Source organism: Pristiophorus japonicus, unplaced genomic scaffold, assembly GCF_044704955.1.
Source record: "Pristiophorus japonicus isolate sPriJap1 unplaced genomic scaffold, sPriJap1.hap1 HAP1_SCAFFOLD_911, whole genome shotgun sequence".
NCBI lineage: Eukaryota > Metazoa > Chordata > Chondrichthyes > Pristiophoridae > Pristiophorus > Pristiophorus japonicus.
The window spans coordinates 101172-121817 of record NW_027254837.1 but is presented as its reverse complement, the minus strand read 5'-3'; the positions used below and the strand labels follow the sequence as shown (position 1 = coordinate 121817).

The following is a 20646-nucleotide window of genomic DNA, read 5'->3' as shown; positions in this document are numbered from 1 at the left end:
TACCATCCCCCATCCCACTTTCCCAGTCTCTGTACTTGCTTAAAATCTGTTACATATCTAACTTTTGCCAGTTCTGACGAAAGGTCATTGACCTGGAAGGTTGACTCTGTCTCTCTCCACAGATGTTGCCTGACCTGCTGAATATTTCCAACATTTTTTGTTTTTATTTCATTTTTATTAAGTTGTACTGCTATTAACTTTAGCAAAGAAAGTTCTACAGGTTACGGTTTATATCTTCTACTTGGGAGTCTCAATTATAAGCTCGGTTTGAAGTCCACCAGCCTACACATCCACTCTGGATCCAATTAAGTGATATTGTTTGTTTCACTTATCAGCATTGTAAAGACTTTTCTGTTGCTAAACATTCACAACATAGGATCAGCCTATACTGAAGTACTTTAAATAGCAAAAATAGCAATAACCTATTTCACAGCAACATTTGAACAGTCATTGGCTCTTTACATACTAGTGTCTTACTGTTAAAAGGACATGCATCATCACTTCTGCAGGAATCCAAGTTCTCATCTTATGAAGGCATTTCAGCAAGTATTTATTTTTCCTAATATGAGTCTTTAACATGCATCACATTTGTGTCATATCCTATTCTCACCTCAAATGTGTATTTTTCTCTGTTGTTGAACAGCATTAATATAGTCATCTGGAAAGTAGATACTTGTAATATGTGCTTTCTGGTATTCGAACCAGTTACTTGGGCTCCACCTACTCCAACCTCAGAACCATCTTCCTGTTAAGACAAAAAAAATTATAAATTCTAAAACATTTAACCATGCCAATATAACAGATCAAACTGCACTTAATACAAAAGTAAAATTCTGCGGATGCTGGAAATACTCTAAGTCAAGCAGCATCTGTGGAGCGAGAAACAGAGTTAACGTTTCAGGTCAGCGACCTTTCGTCAGAACTTCTCTCTTCACAGATGCTTCTTTCCCTGCTGAGTATTTCCAGCATTTTCTGTTTTTATATCACACTGATCTTGTTGCATCATTTGTGAAACATTAGCAAATAATATAGTTACTCAAAGTGAAACCATATTAAACACACAATTTTGCCAGCTTAAAAATGGCACGAAACTGGGCTGTACACTTCAACTTATCTGGCATTAAAATCAATGGGCTCCACTTCAATGAATGTATGGTTATAAGTGTAAGTAATGTAAAACTAGGTATTTAAAAAAAAATGTCAACAGACTTGCACAAAAATACTTGTAATGGTTTCAATTCAAGACAGGTGCGATTACCTTTTTTATTTCCTTTTCCTTTAAAACAAAAGCCCGGCACAATGTTGCAGCTGATTTTTTGTAGTCTCCTAAACTGTAGTTAAGTTCATTGAGACCAAACTTCAATTTACTATTGAGAAGGCAATATCGCCCCAACACCCTTTCAAAATGATCAGTGAGCAGCACGTTGCATAATGTACTACCAGTTGAGGGCTGTAAATTTAACAAGTACTCTACTTATTTTTAAACTTTAATTTTAAACAAGTGATAGACAGAAACTGCCTTTTCTATAGTAAACTGAAAATGGTCCTCACTTGCTTTACCTTGGAAACTTCCAAAAGGCCAGATATTGCTTGGCTTTTTAAAAATATAAATACTAGTGAAAAATCAGCAGGGGCAGCAGATGAATGAAGTAGTATTAGTCAGGTGGACCAGATCACCTTGCTTGATGTGCTTACATATTTAACAAAAATATTTAACATTGAATTAATGGGAAAATAATGTACATTTAAACTCTATCTATTTAAGTGGGATTCCCTATACAATTAGTATTTAAAGCTCAATATGCTCACAAAATGAACCAAATGACTCAGCCCAAGGTGCTGAAATAAATATCTTAAGAACCTAAGAAATAGGAGGAGTAGACCATTTAGCCCCTTGAGCCTGCTCCGCCATTCAATAAGATTATGGCTGATCTGGTCTTGGGCTCAGCTCCACTTCCCTGCCCGCTCCCCATAACCCTTCACTCCCTCATCGTTCAAAAATCTCTCTATCTCCACCTTAACTATGTTCAATGACCCAGCCTCCACAGCTCTCTGGTGAAGAGAATTCCACAGATTTACAACTCTTCGAGAAAATAAATTCCTCCTCATCTCAGTTTTAAATGGGCGACCCCTTATTCTGAAACTATGCCCCCTACTTCTAGATTCCCCGAGGAGGAAACATCCTCTCTGCATCTAACTTGTCGAGCCCCTTCTGCATCTTATATGTTTCAATAAGATCACCTCTAATTTTTCTAAACTCCAATGATTAATAGGCCCAACCTACTCAACCTTTCCTCATAAATCACCCCTTCATCTCAGGAATCAACCTAGTGAAACTTCTCTGAACTGCCTCCAATGCAAGAATATCCTTCCTTAAATAAGGAGACCAAAACTGTACACAGTACTCTAGGTGTGGCCTCACCAATACCCCGTACAGTTGCAGTAGGATTTCTCTGCTTTTATACTCCATCCCCATTGCGATAAAGGCCAACATTCCATTTGCTTTCCTGATTATCTACTGTACCTGCATACTAACCTTTTGTGTTTCATGCACAAGGATCCTCAGGTCCCTCTATACTGCAGCCTTTTGTAATTTATCCCCATTTAATTACCGTATATATTCGCGTATCCTACGATCTCGCGTATCATGCGACCCCTAAATTTTCGTCCCCAAAACATGATTTTACCATATATCTCATGTACCATGCGAGTCACTTTTTTGAGATCGAATACAGACCTTAACATGAAACATCGAGTGGATTCTGCTGTGAAAGCTGTTCGCGAATCGAACACCGATATAGCAATCATTCCAGCTGGCTTGACTAGCGTCGTTCAGCCACAGCCTCTACTGTGTTTGCGGGTAAAAGAAGCATGGGCTGAGATAGATGGAGCCTCTAATAATGCAGCAAACTTCAGAGGGAGTTGTGGGTGGCGATCTCTAGACCACAGCAAAGATACAGTACAAGCGACAATAGAGGCTGCAATCCAGCCCAGAAGATACCTGCCGAGATTCAGCGTGGATACGGTCTGCTTAACAGCCTAACAGCCTAATCTTGGCCAGCACTTCACACCCGCAAATTTTGTATCTTGCGTATCATGCGACCCCCCAAATTTAGGTCTTCAAAAGTCGCATGATACGCGAGTATATACGGTAATAATTTGCTTTTTTATTTTTCCTGCCACAGTGGATAACCTCACACTTGCACACATTATACTCCATCGGCCAAATGTTTGCCCACTCACTTAGCCTGTCTATATCCCTTTGAAGATTTTTTGTGTCCTTCTCACAACTTGCTTTCCCACCCATCTTTTTATCAGCAGCAACCTTGGCTTGGCTACATTACACTCAGTCCCTTCATCCAAGTCATTAATATAAATTGTAAATAGTTGAGGCCCCAGCACCCCACTACTTACCATTTGCCAACCTATTTATCCCGACTCCCTGTTTTCTGTTAGTTAGCCAATCCACTATCCAAACTACTATAGTACCCCCCCCAACCCCGTGAGCTTTTATCTTGTGCAGTAAACTTTTACATGGCACCTTATCAAATGCCTTCTGGAAATCCAAATACACCACATCCACTGGTTCCCCCTTATCCACCCTGCTCGTTTCATCCTCAAAGAACTCCAGCAAATTTGTCAAATATGATTTCCCTTTCATAAAACCATGCTGTCTCTGCTCGACAGTATTATGCTTTTCTAAATGTCCTGCTACTGCTTCCTTAATAATGGATTCCAGCATTTTCCCAATGACAAATGTTAGGCTAACTAGTCCATAATTTCCTGCATTCTGTTTGCCTCCTTTTTAAAATAGGGGCGTTACATTTGCGGTTTTCCAATCCGCTGAGATCTTCTCAGAATCCAGATAATTTTGGTAGATTACAACCAATGCATCCACCATCTCTGCAGCCACTTTTTTTTTTTAAGACCCTAGTATGCAAGCCATCAGGTCCAGGGGACTTGTCCCCCTTTAGTCCCATTATTTTACCAAGTACTACTTTTTTAGTGATGGTGATTGTTTTAAGTGCCTCGCTCCCTATAGCCCCTTGATTATCCATTATTGGGATGTTTTTAGTGTCTTCTATGGTAAAGACCGATACAAAATATTTGTTCAAAGTCTCTGCCATTTCCTTGTTCCCCATTATTAATTCCCCAGTCTCAGCCTCTAAGGGACCAACATTTACTTTAACCACTCTCTTCCTTTTTATATACCTGTAGTAACTCTTACTATCTGGTTTTATATTTTTTTGCTAGTTTACTCTCATAATCTATCTTCCCTCTCAACTATTTTTTTTTAAGTTGTCCTTTGCTGTTTTGTTTTTTTAGTTTCCCAATCCTCTGGCCTCCCACTAATCTTGGCCACTTTGTATACCATAGTTTTCAATTTGATATTGCCCTTTATCTCTTTAGTTAGCCACGGATGGCTATCCCTTTTCTTAAAGTCTTTCCTTCTCATTGGAATATATTTTTGTTGAGAGTTATGAAATATCGCCTTAAATGTCCTCCACTGCTCATCAACCGTCTTACACTTTGATCAATTTTCTCAGTAAACTTTAGCCAACTCTGCCTTCATACCTTTGAAGTCTCCATTATTTAAGCTCAGGACACTGGTTTGAGATCCAACTTTCTCACCCTCCAACTGAATTTGAAATTCAACCATGCTATGATCACTCTTTTCTAGAGGATCCTTTACTAGATCATCATTTATTAATCCTGTCTCATTACACAGTACCAGATTTAAGATAGCCTGCTCCCTGGTTGGTTCCACAATGTACTGTTCAAGGAAACCATCCCGGATACATTCTATTCAAAGATCGAAGTTCCAATCAAAGCTTGAATCCTCTCATCCATTTTCTCTCAAATTTTATTCGCAATGGAATGTGAAAATTAATAGTTCTTTATATTTGCTTGAATATATTTCTTTAAAATGTTTAAGTTACAGACCACAGCATCATCTTTGAAGAAGCTCTTCAATATCTCCTCTCAGCAGCTAAGCAAAAACCACTAAAAGTATGCACATCTTTCATTGGATAGCTATCATACGGTGTTATGTATGTAACTATGTAATACTTGCCATCAGAGGGCGCGACTGGAGTCCTAATGGTCACCTGCACATAGGTGCAGGGCGAGTGTAAAAGGTTGGCTGCCATGTTATTTAGGCACTCTGGAGTTGTAATAAAGACGACAACGGTCACACTAAGTTTAGTTCACAGTACTCAGCCTCGTGTTCTGCTATACACAACTTGTACTATACAGTACTTGTGTTCTGCTATACACAACAATTGGCGACGAGTAACAGAATACGAACCTTCATGCAACCATGGCTACCGTTGGAATATTAGAGAGATTCGTAGAGGGTGATGATTGGGAAGCCTTCATCGAGTGTCTCGATCAGTACTTCGTGGCCAAAGAGCTGGAAGGAGACACTAACGCGGCCAAGCGCAGGGCGGTTCTCCTCACCGTCTGTGGGCCTAAAATATACGGCCTCATCAAGAATCTGCTCGCACCGATAAAACCAACGGAGAAGTTGTGTACGCTGTTTTGGGACCACCTCAAGCCGAAGGAGAGTATCCTCATAGCCAGATATCGTTTTTATACGCATCAGCGCTCCAAGGGCCAGGACGTGGCAGATTATGTTGCCGACTTGAGACGCCTAGCGGGACCGTGCAATTTTGGAGCTGCGTTGAGGCAAATGCTGCTGACTTTTTTGTGCTGGGCATCAGCCACGAGGTCATTCTTCGAAAGCTGCTGGCTGCCGAAACCCTAGACCTGAGCAGGGCCATCGCGATCGTCCAGACATGCATGGTCACGGACGATAACACCAAACAGATATCTTCTCAACATCGAAGCTGACCGGCAAGTACTGTGCATAAAATGATGTCGCTAGCAGGCCGAACTGCATATGGCAGGGCCTATACGTCTACGGCTGCAAGACCTGTGATGATTCAAAGTCCGCCATCGGGGGTGAATGTGAATCCATTAGCACAGTGTTAGCACTGCGGGGGTAATCATCAGGCCCATCAATGTCGATTCAAGCGCTACGTGTGCAAAGGCTGCGCAACAATGGGGCACCTCCAGCGAATGTGCAAACGTGCAGAGACATACCACATGGCAGAGGATGATCGATCCGGCACGGATCACGCAGCACAGGCAACTCAAACCGAGGAAGAAGTGTATGGGGTACATACCTTCATCACCAAGAGCCCTCATATAATGCTGGAAGTCAAATTAAATGGAGTTGGACACGGGTGCAAGTCAGTCAATAATGAGCCAGAAGGCTTCGAGAAACTGTGGGGCAACAAAGCAAAGAGGCCCAATCTGAGCCCTATTAATGCAAAGCTGCGTACCTACACCAAAGAGCTCATACCAGTCATTGGAAGTGCGGCAGTGAAGGTATCGTATTAAGGAGCTGTGCATCACCTATCATTGTGGATTATTCCAGGCAATGGCCCAACACTGTTCGGCAAAAGCTGGCTAGAAAAGATTAGATGGATTTGGAACGACATCGAAGAACTATGTTCAGTGGATAACGCTTCGTGTGCTCAAGTGCTGAGCAAGTTTACCTCGCTATTTGAACCAGGCATCGGCAACTTCACAGGCACCGGCAACTTCACAGGCACCATGGTACAGATTCATCTAGGCCTCGATGCATGGCCCGTCCATCACAAGGCTCGGGCGGTTCCGTACATGATGAGGGAGAAAGTCGAGATCGAACTGGACAGACTTCAACGCGAAGGAATCATATCGCCAGTCGAGTTCAACGAGTGGGCCAGTCCAATTACTCCGGTGTTGAAAAGCGATGGCATGGTCAGAATCTGCAGCGACTACAAGGTAACGATTAACCGAGTCTCACTACAGGACCAGTACCCACTGCCCAAGGCGGATGACCTGTTCACAACGTTAGCGGGTGGGATGGAGTGGGGGGGGGGGGGGGGGGGGGTCATTCACCAAGTTGGACTTAACCTCCGCCTACATGACACAAGAGCTGGCTAAATCTTCGAAAAGACTGACGTGCATCACCACACACAAAGGGTTGTTTATATACCACAGGTGCCCTTTCGGGATTCGCTCAGCTGCAGCCATTTTCCAGAGAAACATGAAGAGTTTTCTGAAATGTGTTCCACGCACCGTTGTGTTTCAAGACATCCTGATCACTGGTCGTGACACCATCGAACATCTACACAACCTGGAAGAGGTTCTAAGTCGCCTACAGAGTGGGGCTCAGGCTGAAACGCTCCAAGTGTGTTTTCCAGGCGCCAGAAGTCGAACTTTTGGGGAGAAAGATTGCAGCGGACAGCATCAGGCCCATAGACTCAAAGACAGGGGCCATCAAGAATGTACCCAGATCACAGAATGTGACCGAGCTGAGTTCGTTACTGGGACTCCAACTATTTCGGTAACTTTCTACCCGGGTTGAGCACTTTGTTAGAGCCTTTGCACATGTTGCTACGTAAGGGTAAGGGTGACGACTGGGTTTGGGGCAAATCTCAAGACACAGCCTTTGAGAAGGCCAGGAATTTGCTATGTTCAAATAAGTTACTTGTACGCTATGACCCATGTAAACGTTTAGTGCTAGCTTGTGACGCTTCATCGTACGGGGTCGGCTGTGTGTTACAGCCAATGTATCGGGCAACCTCCAACCGGTTGCATACACGTCTCGAGACCGCCTATAGTATGGTCGAGAAAGAGGCGTTAGCCTGTGTATATGAGGTTAAGAAAATGCACCAATACCTATTTGGACTTCGGTTTGAGCTTGAAACTAACCACAAGCCGCTCATTTCATTGTTTTCAGAGAGCAAAGGTATAAATACCAATGCTTTGTCCCTCATCCAAAGATGGGCACTAACATTATCCACTTATGACCATGTTATCCGCCACAAACCGGGCACTGAAAACTGTGCCGATGCTCTCAGCTGGCTACCATTACCCACCACTGGGATGGAAATGGCGCAGCCCGCAGACGTGCTACTGGTCATCGATGTTTTTGAGAGCGAGGGGTCACTCCTCACAGCTCGCCAGATCAGGACCTGGACCAGCCAGGATCTTGTGCTATCATTAGTAAAGAGTTGCGCCCTAAATGGGAACTGATCGGCCGTCCCCAAGGAAATGCAAGATGAAATTAAGCCGTTTCACCAACGCAAAGATGAAATGTCCATGCAGTCGGATTGTCTCTTATGGGGTAATCGCGTGGTTTTGCCAAAGAAAGGTAGGGAAACGTTTATACGCGATCTACACAGTACCCACCCAGGCATTGTCATGATGAAGGCAATTGCCAGGTTGCATGTTTGGTGGCCTGGCATTGACTTGGACTTGGAGTCATGCGTGCATCAGTGCAACACTTGTTCGCAATTGAGCAATACACCAAGGGAGGCTCCACTGAGTCTGTGGTCATGGCCCTCAAAACCATGGTCCAGGATCCACGTAGATTTTGCCGGCCCCTTTCTAGGAAAGATGTTTTTAGTAGTTGTGGACGCTTACTCCAAATGGATTGAATGCATAATCATGTCATCCAGCATGTCCACAGCCAACATTGAAAGCCTCTGGGCCACATTCGCCACCCATGGCTTGCCCGACGTCCTTGTCAGCGACACTGGACTGTGTTTCACCAGCTTGGAATTCAACGAGTTTATGACCCACAATGGCATCAAGCATGTCAGGTCTGCTCCATTTAAGCCTGCGTCTAACGGTCAAGCAGAGCGGGCAGTCCAAACAATCCAGCAGAGCATGAAACGCGTGGCGGACAGCTCCCTGCAGACCCGCTGGTCTCGCATTCTGCTCAGTTACCGGACACGATCCCACTCACTCACCGGCGTTCCCCCAGCAGAACTGTTGATGGAGAGTCCTCAAAACGAGGCTCTCCCTAGTCCACCCGGATCTTAATGATCACGTGGAAACCCGCGACACCGGCAGAACATGTACCACAATCGCATGGCTGGATCACGTGATTGATGTTAACAACCCTGTGTTTGTTCTGAATTACAGTCATGGTCACAATTGGGTTGCTGGCACTGTTTTGGCCAAGGAAGGGAATAGGGCATTTATAATCAAACTGTTAAATGGCCAAACATGCAGAAAGCATTTAGATCAGACCAAATTGCAATTTACTGACAACCAGGAACGACTTGAAGAGGACATCACCATTGCGATCCACCAACACACACCCAACCAGCAATCACGCTGTCAATCATGAGGATGAACCCACCATTCCCAACAGTCCGATCAGACCAGCCGCGGTGCAGTGCAGCAATGGTCCGGCCAACTCACACGCGCCAGGGTTTGAACTTGAGACGATCAACCAGGGAGCGAAGGGCTCCGGATCGCCTCAACTTGTACCGAAGACCTTGGGGGGTGGGGGGGGGGGGGGAGGTGGAAGAATGATGTTATGTAAATATGTAATACTTGCCACCAGAGGGCGCGACTGTTGGGAGTCCTAATGGTCACCTGCACACACGTGCAGGGCGAGTATAAAAGGTTGGCTGCCATGCTGTTTAGGCACTCTGGAGTTGTAATAAAGACTACGGTCACACTAAGTTTAGCTCACAGTACTCAGCCTCGTGGAGTTCTTCTATACACAACACAGAATTGAGATTGCCATTATGACAATAGTTCCCTTTTCTCACTGCCTATTTCAACAATGATTTCCTTATCCTTCTTCTCCTTCCTATCTGTTTGTAATCAAGTTTCCGGGGGAGAATGTTTTCTCATTAATTACTGTTCAGGTACTTGCCTTTTTCACAGGTCCATAGAAAGTGGCATTTAGATCTGCCGAACCCATGTGGTGCTGGAGTGTGAGCTGTCGACCACTGTGCTTTGCCAAATAGAATCTACAATGAAAACGAAAGTCAGCATTTCCAAAAGCCTTTATGAAAATCTCGGAGTAGAAATGCAAGGCATAAAGACAACAGCATTTAATTATACTTCAGTACGATTAAGTTCAACCACTAAAACACTACTGCAGTGATCATGAAAGATTTAGTCTATTCTGGCTGATTTTGACTAGTCACTGCATCCAGTTGTCCTATGATCCCTTCCCATCTCTTCTGCCCAAATATTATTGAACACTATTGTGATTCATGTAACTAAATTTCTAGGTTTTCTACACTATATTTCTTTAAAAAATAACTTGCAGTTTACTTAGCTGCTTTTTCCTTGCTACTACTGTCCATCTTTTGAGTTGCAACAAAGCCTTCAAAACATTGATTTTGATAGCCTAAAAGAAACCCGTCTCCAAAAGGTTGGATTTTGAGTCATACAAAAGCCAGATGAACGAAGACTCATCAATCGGGTATGTTTTTATAAGTCAAGACTGAAAATAGCTGCTGATAAATAAGTAGTCTCTGGCAGCCGACAGAGGAAAAGCATACTTCCAGTAAATTTGAGCAGGGCATACCTGGCATTAGTTGAAGGAATATTAAACAATGCTTATCTTTCAGAATATGCTGGCAGATGAACTAAACTGATTTTATATACTGTATTTTTCCAAATAACATTCTACATTTCTAACTAGTTGTATGAAAATGCCATTAAATTCTAGCTTTGATTTCAATACAGTCAATGCTTCTTAAAGGGATGGAATTTCCATCAAAATTCTCAAGAATTCACAATTCCACTCCAATACAAGTTACGCTTTCTTCATATACTACTACGTAGAAACTAATACCTCATCAGTAGGGGGAAAATTGCAGTCGGAGGCTTCCTTTGTACAAACGCCTCTGACCCCCAAAAATCTATGAAAGTACCTGGTGGTCCCGGAGGAACGCAAGATTCGCTGCGCAGCGCATGGGGAGATGACTGAGGTATGTACGTACAAGCTGGAGTCACGTGGGTCTGGATCACCAATCACAATGCAGTATTCTCATTGATAAAAATGGGAACTTTGTTTGTGCGAGTTCCCATTACTACCAATGAGAAAAAGCCCTAAAACATCGAAACACAGCATAATAAATAAATAAAATAAATAAAACACCCCACATATTTAAAATTAATTGAAATTAAATGCAATATTTGAGAAAAAAAATATTTTTTAGGAGTTCTTTTTATGTGTTTTAATAGTGTTAAAAATAAACATACCTTAGTTGCCAGGGTTTTTAAATATAAAAATGAAGTGTTTAAATTTAATTTTTGTGTTTTAAAACTCTTACACTGGTAAAAAGTAAGCTATGCGCCTGCTTTTATCAGGCGTAAAAGTTTGAAGGACATTCGCTGGGCAACTAGTCCAATCTCTCCCGCGCAAATGCCCATCTCCCTAGGATGCGGAGGATCTGTCTTTAGAAATCTTGACAAGTCGGAAAAGCCAGTTTTCGGCACATGCAGACCCGGCGAGGTTGGAATTTTCGGCCCATAGTCTTCGGGTTCAACATCACTTTTTACCCTTTCATCCACAGCAAGTTTCCATAAATAAGCAGTAAATAATTAGAAGAACTAGCTTTTCTTAAGACAAGTCATCTCTAACCAAGCTAGAAATATGAATTCCTATGTTACTTATGGGCAGTCACTAAATCTGAATTCGGAGTATAATTCACAATGAAGACTCAGCAAAACCACATGACTTAATTGTTGCCTTATATGTCAACGTCAGTTACATATTGGGCTAGAATTTACTGTCAATATAACAGTGAGACTAACAGCGCTCATTGTTATTTATGCACCAATCGCACAGCAACTTCAGGCAAGGGCAGAGGCATGGTTAAATGTGAAAATACTGAAGTTACTGTACGAGATGTGCCACTCCACTGTTAGCTTCCCGAAAACGGCACCTCGCTATCTAGCTCCCCATTCAAATGCATTGAACGGTGTGAAGGTCCTGTACTTGGATGGTAGATATGAACTAAACTTGCCACAGGAAGTTAGGGCTTGTCCATTTCAGTCTAAGTATCCTTTTTAACAGTGTGATAAGTCTTAATTATTGCCAAACAATCTTTCTGGCACTGAAAATGAACTATTACAAGTGTAGATTCTCATTCTTTCAGCTTTTAATTGTCAGTGGAGATGTGAAACTGTTTTCGATCGCCCACTTACAACAACATCCAGTAGAAAAGCTCAAAAATTAAATGGGCAAAAGTCTAACGAATGGCACCGACTACCATAAATACTGGCCTATTATTCATTTAATATAAGCTTCTAAAAAGCAAACTTTTGCACTTTACTCAAAATAGCACACAATTCCCCCAAAACTATTAAGTAGTGCTGTTGAAAAAAGTTAAAAATATATTTTCCCCAGCAGAAATTCAGCCTTAGGAATCAGTGTTTTTTTTTTGGGGGTGGGGGGGGGGTGGGGGAAAGAGAGAGGAGGGGGTGAGGTGGAGGTGCGCAAGAGCTCAGATTAAACTTAACTTTCATCTTAAATGGAGTCAATCAGCATAGTTATGCTATATCGATCAATGACTCCACATGAAAGAACAACGATCTACACATAGGTTGACTGAACTTCAAATGTATTAGTGTAGGACTGTGGATACCAATAAATGGTTGGATTGTATAGGAGGATCCAGTGAATAAATCCTAAATTATAATTTATTCCTTCCATACAAAACATTAGCTGGCTAACAGATGGAGTATTAGCCCAATTGAGTAGCAGCATATAAGATCCAGTGAAGAAAGAGAGATGATTCCAGACTGTATATTAGAGAGAGTTAAATAAAGCCAAATCTATCTTCATTTGAAATTAGACTGGTGATGGCATGATCCAAATTGAAACAACAAAACCAATCGAGGTGGTCAATGTGGAATGGTATTTTATGTAACCCAAATCACAGAACGAGAACATACACAAAAAAGAACGTATCCCAAAAGAGTCCACAATCTAAATTTAATGCATTGCATATTTTTAAGGGAGACAGAGCTAACCCAGATAACTACAGGCCAGGTTGAAGGTAGGTGGATAAAGGGACATGGGATTAGAACTACTGCTTGTATGGAGGATAAATAACAACGGAATGGTAGGGATTAACAGCCTGTTTGCTTTTTACTTTCTATATAATTAATTTCAAGGACATTTATTTATGCATGGAGTTGTTAACTTTATTGAAGGAGCTGCCATAAGTAAATTCAGTTAAAACACTAAAAAGGAAAATCAGATTCCCGATTAAGCAGGCTCAGTGAGGAAAATGCTCAAAAAGATACTCGGGTTCTGAAACAGCTGACCAAGTAAATTAGTTGGATTGCACATCCTTTACTTGTACCTATACCCATTGGTCTCTGAAGGTCCAATTTACACAGATTCACGTACACTCTATGCAACTCTCTAGAAAATTCCACAAAGCTAGTTACAGAAACAATTTCCATCTCGTCGTTCCCACTGTCATATTAAGTACCAAGACCACCGAATTATGCATTATTGCTCGTGTGATACTATTTGCAGAATTAAAAGTTAATACATTTCAAACAGGTTTGAAAAAGTTACACAAAATAAATCACAACAATCCTTTATTACAAATAATTAACATAAGTTTTGAAATTCTCCATTTAATGCAATAGATCAAGATGGTTATAGATAGGTCAACTTAGTAGCAAGGCCTTTTAGATTTTGTTTAAAAAAATGATTGTACAGGAGTGAAAATTAAAATAAAATTTCTCATTTAATTCTGCATATAAACTATTCTAGTATTAACTTAAACAAAAGACAAATACCTTTTTCTGCAGGAGAAAAATGGATTAACCCAGCTTTTAATTTTTATTCTGGAACTATGGGCCCAAGTTTCGAGCCGCGCCTAGAACGGCGCAGTCCCGACCTGGACGCCCGTTTTTCGTGCCACAAAGTGCACCTAAAAAAAACTTCCAGATTCTCCAGCTCCCTGCAGGCCCTCAGCGCAGTGCAGCAGGAGCTGTAGGGGGCGGAGCTAGGTCCCTGCGCTGAAAACAGTGCTGGGACCTCTGCACATGCGCGCTACAGTGGGCGCGCAAGTGCAGTAGCTCCAGGCGCCCAAAACTGTGTGGGAGGGGCCGAAGCACGCAGCCCCTAGCCCTGGCCGAATGGCCTCACTGGGGCTGTGTGAATAAGGCTCCTCCCACGGCCAGCTCCTGCTTCTTCCCGACTCGACTCCCGCTTCCGGACCGGACACCGACCCGACTCCCGCTTCCCCCCACCCCTGGACCGGACCGGACCAGACTTCCCCCCCCCCCCGACTGGACCCGACCTGACCTCCCTCCTCCCCCGCACCCCCCCACACCACCCGACCCAACGCCACCTACCTGTAAATCTGGTGCTGGGGACGGGCCCTGCCCGAAGTCTCAGGCCCAGCCCGTTCAGCCTCCCTCTCTCTCCCCCCCCCCCCCAATCTCCTTTCCCCCCTCCCCGCCATCTCCTTCTCCTTCTCCTTCTTCTCCTCCTCCTCCTCCTCCACCCGCTTCCCCCCCTCTCTCCCTCTACCCCCCTCCTCTCTCCCTCCCCTCGCTGTGAGAAACACAGACACTGACAGACAGAGAGTGAGAGACACACACAGACAGAGAGATAGAGACACTGACAAGAGACGCACTGGGTGTGGGGGGGCATCCCAGCACGCTGTTGGAGGGCTCCCGGTGCTGCAGTCGGTAAGTAGAAAATGTTTTATTTATTGATTTAAAAAAATTATTTCTTATTAATTTTTTTGATTGATTTATTGGTTGATTTATTGATGTTTTTATCATTTATTATTGATGATGGCTCTTTATTTGTAAAACTGAAGTGTTTAATGCTTGTAAACTTCCCTTTAAACCCCCCCCCACCCCCCGCCATTCCCTACGCCTGATTTGTAACCTACGCCTGATTTTCTAAAGTGTAGACAAGGTTTTTTTGAGCATACAAAAATCTTCACTTACTCCATTCTAAGTTAGTTTGGAGTAAGTTTTCACTGATGAAACTTTGAAAACAGGCGCAAGTGGCCGGACACACCCCCTTTTGAAAAAAAAATTCTGTTCCAAAGTGAAACTGTTCTAACTGACTAGAACTGGAGCAAACTAAATGGCGAGAATTCCGATTTCTAAGATACTCCGTTCTACACCAGTTGCTCCTAAAAATCAGGAGCAAATCATGTCGAAACTTGGGGCCTATATTACTATAAAATCTCAAGCTACTTTCATATAAAAGTGGAATAAAGCCAACATGACTTGATCATTAGCAAAATGCTCTTAAAAGAAAAGTGTTTATTTATGAAGTTTTTTTTACCTTCTAAAGACTTCAAAGGCATGTCGTGGTGCTGGGGGGATGTTACATTTTGGTGTAGCGGACTGAGTAGGCCAGTAACCTGTAGTCAGAACTCTCACTGTCAAGTCGACACCCCCTAGAGAAACCTGAAGGGAAAAAAGGTCCGAGAGTACAGCTCATTCTTAAACATTTCTATAATTACAATAACTACAAGTACTGCATTCTGCAAAATATAATGTTCATTGTATATTAAAATTAAGTTTGTTGCTAATTTTTTTTTAAATAACAGATTTAGTCATTATAAATCTTAAAATTTCTCTATAGAGCATTACAGAATTCAAAGCTTTTTGCTTGTATTTTGATGTAAAACTCATGTTTCTTGGTGATTCTATTTTGGTGGTGATGGTGCAGGGGGATGGGGAGAGAGTTCAAAACCTATGGAATACAGAACTTCTAATCACACAATCTTTATCAATCCTAGACTGCAAAGTAAAAATGTCCAACAGCCAATAGATAATAGACCAGTAGATTATGGCCCTAAATTTGCGGTCATGGGCTTCCTGTGGGGAAACGTGTCCAATCCGCAAATAAAATGCCCGTGTACTTGGTGGTCCGGGAGGTATGGAGATTCGTGGTCTTGGGCCTCTCCGGGTATTCAAGAGTAGAGGCCCATGTGGTTCGCAAGTGCTCCTGGGATCACGTGGGCTGGCCCAACCAATAAAAGAGAATCCCCATTCATGCTTATAGGGATTCCTTACATAGGGAATCTCCATAAAGTATGAATGGAAATACCCCAAAAAATACATTGACATCAAATAAAAATTTTTTAAATTACATATTTAAAATTATTTAAAATGGCATTTCATTAAATATTTAAAACAAGTAATTTTTTGAAAAATAAATTTACATGTTTTAACGGGGCTAAAAATAAATGTATAAAAGATTTTTTTTTTAAATTATCAAACGCTTATATGCCTTATACCTGCTTTTACCAGCACAAGAGTTGGATCTGTCAAGATTGCGGCCCAATGTATCAAATAAAAACTCTGATTTTCAAATAATATGGAATTTTCCATGTGCCAGTACTATACTAAGCACTTTACTGAAACACCTTCTCACCCCTGTAGTCTGTAAGTGCTGTCGGAACTCATCCATCGTTGTATTTGAGATACTCATGTCCCTGAACATTCCCTCCAGTTTGGATGTGAACTGGCAGCCACACTCCGTCTGAGGGAAGGAAAAGAAACATTTAATGCAACTATTCAAGAAGTCAGATGCAATCTAAATGTAAATGCAAGTATCCAAGTCGCAATTTTGTTTCTTTCAAAAAGGATAAAAAGTTTTTGCTAGTTGAATGATAAACAACTTTTGCATATGCGAACCTCTGAATTTAACAGGATTACATGGAAACTAAAACAAAATTACTTCAAAATGATACTTTTGTTTTTACCTAAGCAGAAGCAAAAGAGGCCTTCAAGATCAAAATGACATTAAAATGCCAAATTGTGATTTTTTAAAAATTGCTTAAAATTAAAATTTCAACATTTTGAACAAACAATATTGGTTAAGCACATCTCAACAGTTAACTTATTTATATTCAGCAACTTTCATTCAATTGAATAATGTTGAATTCAACTGTGAACTGTAGCAATACCACTGAAATAAGCAGCATCTTTCACATATTGCTGTTCTTTCTGAGCATCATTAGTTTGGATATTTAAGTTCCAACTATAAAAATATATCAATGTCAACCTTATTTTAAAATCAGACAAACCCCGTAAAACACACTATAATACAGCTGGTGGCAAAATGTCATGCATTGAACTCTATGCACTTAACCAGGTTGCGCTTAAATTAGTAACTGGAGGTAAATTAATTTCAGACAATTAAGTTATTGATTGTCCAAATGATAGAACTGTATTCATGGTTCATGACAGATTGCCTCTACCTCCTTGTTAACTCAATATAAAATTATATGTGGAACTGAAACAATCATACAAATTCTTTCCAGCTATTAAGCAGATTTCCAGAAGTATTTTTTGCCAGAACAAGTCAAATTCACATTTCAAACTTCACATTACTTCTGACTTAGTGCTGCAACAATTGATTTTAAATTGAGTCTTGTGAATTAAAATTTTCACTTTTTTAAAATATACAATTCTTGTTCAAAAGATTAAGTTAATAAAAGTGTAACCATTTTAAATGAACCAGAGTGAAGAGTGAAATAATATGGCATATTCCACTTGTGAAGATAACCTGCCTGACTTACTTAGGAATCATTAGTCTTATGCATCATGTCATTCTAACCAGTGGAATATTTAATTCATATCATTTTTCATGCTGTATCCTGTATTTCCTTCATGCCATTCCCTCAAAATACAGCACATAAATAAAACTTGGACATTTACATTTATGCTTTTATAGTAATGGAAGATTACAGTAATGTGTTCAACCAATATTAATGCAAATGTGATTAGAACTTGTTTAAGTTATATTAGCCCAAAATTAAGATTAACATTTTCACCTTGAGTTTTGAGATCATGTTTTTCTCTGAGTCATCAGATACACTTTTGTTAGTAAGAAGCCTTCTAGCCAGATGTTGCTTGTAGTATCGTTCAAACACATCCTTCTCCTGCATAAATCGGAACAGAACCATGGCCTTGTCCAAGATGGTCTCCACTTCTTGTTCTGTCAACTTAAAATAAAAAAACATTTTTGAATCTCGCTTTTTTACCAGGACACCTTTGGCTTAGATTAAATACCATTTTAAATGCACCTATGAGTTCAGTTTTAACCCAGGACATTTAATTATTTCAAAGAACATACATAAGAAATAGGAGCAGGAGTAGGCCATTCGGCCCCTCAAGCCTGCTCTGGCAATCAGCAAGATCATGACTGATTTTCTACCTCAAGTCCACTTTCCTGCACTATCCCCATATCCCTTGATTCCCTTAATATTCAAAAGTCTATCGATCTCTATCTTTAATATACTCAATGACTGAGCATCCACAGCCCTCTGGGGTACAAAATTCCAAAGATTTACCAGCCTCTGAGTGAAGATGTTTCTCCTCATCTCAGTCCTAAATGGCCAACCCCTTATTCTGACCCCTGGTTCTAGACTCCCCAGCCAGGGGAAACATCATGCATCTACCCTGTCAAGCCCTGTAAGGATTTTGTATGTTTCAATGAGAACACCTCTCATTCTTCTAAACTCTAGAGAATATAGTCCTAGTCGTCTCAATCTCTCCTCAGCCATCCCAGGAATCAGTCTGTGTGAACTTTCGTTGCACTCCCTCTATGGAAAGTATATATTTCCTTAGGTAAGGAGACCAAAATTGTACACAATACTCCAGGTGCAGTCTCACCAGGGCCCTATATAATTACAGTAAGACATCTTTACTCTTATACTCAAATCCTCTTGTAATAAAGGCTAACATACCATTTGCTTTCTTAATTGCATCGTGTACCTGCATGTTCACTTTCAGACACCCAGGTTCCTCTGAACACCAACATTTCCCAATTTCTCTCACCGTTTAAAAAATACTCTGCTTCTCTATTTTTCCTACGAAAGTGGATAGTTCCACATTTCTTCACACTATATTCCATTTGCCGTGTTCCTGTCCACTCACTTAGCCTGTCTATATCCCCTTGAATTCTCTTTCCATCCTCCTGACAACTTACATTCCCACGTAGCTTTGTATCATCAGAAAACTTGGATATATTACATTTGATCCCCTCAACCAAATCATTGATACAGGTTGTGAATAGCTGAGGCCCAAGCACCGATCCTTGCAGTATCCCACTAGTTATAGCCTGCCAACCCGAAAATAACCCGTTTATTCCTACTCCTGTTTTATGTACATTAACCAATCCTCTATCCATGCTAGTATATACACCCAATCCCATGAGCCCTAATTTTGTTTAATAATCGAATGCCTGCTGAAAATCCAAATACACCACATCCACTGGTTCCCCCTTATTGTGCTAGTTACAACCTCAAAAAAATTAACAGATTCGTCAAACATAATTTCCCTTTCATAAATCAGTGTTGACTCTGCTCAATCCTATTATTATTTTCCAAATGCCGTGTTATCACCTCAATAATAGATTCTAGCATTTTCCCTACTACTGATGTCAGGTTAAGTGGTCTGTAGTTTCCCATTTTCTCTCTCCCTCCTTTCTTAAATAACGGCGTTACATTTGCTACCTTCCAATCCGTGGAAACATTTCTAGAATCTATGGAATTTTGGAAGATGACCACCAATGCATCCACTATCTCTATAGCCACCCTTGACGACCCCGAAATGCAGAATGCCCACAGTGCTGGGTCTGCCCTCCAGGCCACCATAACCAGTGCCTGCAAAGAGACGCTCGGTCACTCAACCAGGAAAGACTAGGGCTGGTTTGGTGAGGATGACCATATCCAAGAGCTAATAAATAGCAAGCGCAGGGCATTTCTGAACCTAAAACAACCCAACTCGGGAGCAGCAAAGCAGCTTTACAGACGGCTTAAGGCTGAGGTCCAACAAAAAAACTGCTACCTAAAGAATAGATGGTGGGTGGAGAAAGCACAGGAGATTCAGCAGCTGGCCGACAGCCATGATGTGTGAGGATTCTTCACCGCAGTCAAGTCCACCTACAGCCCAAGCACCCACTGCTGGCCAAGAACGGGGAGACATTCATCAAGGACACCAAGGCAGTCAGGAGCCCTTCAAAGATCTCCTTAATTGAGACTCTGCCTTTGACACGAGTATTCTCGACTCCATCCCGCAGCATACAACCCGCCACCATCTCAGCAAAACCCCAGCCCTGCACGAGGTAGAAAAGGCCATACGTCAGCTCAAGAACATCAAGGACGGACGGAATCCCCGCCGAGGCACTAAAGTATGGCGGAGAGGCACTATTGGTAGGAATGTATTACCTCATCTTTCTCATCTGGAAGGAGGAGAGCATGCCAGGAGATCTCAGAGATGCAGTAATCGTGACCATCTTTAAAAAAGGGGACAAGTCCGACTGCAGCAACTACAGAGAAATCTCCCTGTTATCAGCCACTGGGAAGGTAATCGCTAGAATCCTCCTCAACCGTGTTCTTCCTGTGGCTGAGGAGCTCCTCCCAGAGTCACAGTGCGAATTCCGTCCACTACGGGGTACAACGGACATGACCTTTACAGCGTGACAACTGCAAGAGCAATGCAGTGAAGAGCATCAACCCTTGTACATGGCCTTCTTTGACACTGTTAACCGTGAGGGACTATGGAGCGTCCTCCTCCATTTCGGCTGCCCCCAAAAGTTTGTCGCCATCCTCCGCCTGCTCCATGACGACATGCAAGCCGTGATCCTAACCAATGGATCCACCACAGACCCAATCCACGTCCGGACCAGGGTCAAGCAGGGCTGCGCCAGCGAGAAGACGGTTGGCGCGATCTTCCTCGCTGCAATGCTCCACTTCACACTCAACAAGCGCCCCGCTGGAGTGGAACTAAATTACAGAACCAGTGGGAACCTGTTCAACTTTCGTCACCTCC

The 20646-nt window shown here is 42.0% G+C and overlaps 1 pseudogene; it reads right to left on the bottom strand.

The window, feature by feature from the left end:
- LOC139257831 (cullin-3-like) overlaps positions 1-20646 on the bottom strand; it is a 131015-nt pseudogene that overhangs the window by 10260 nt on the left and 100109 nt on the right.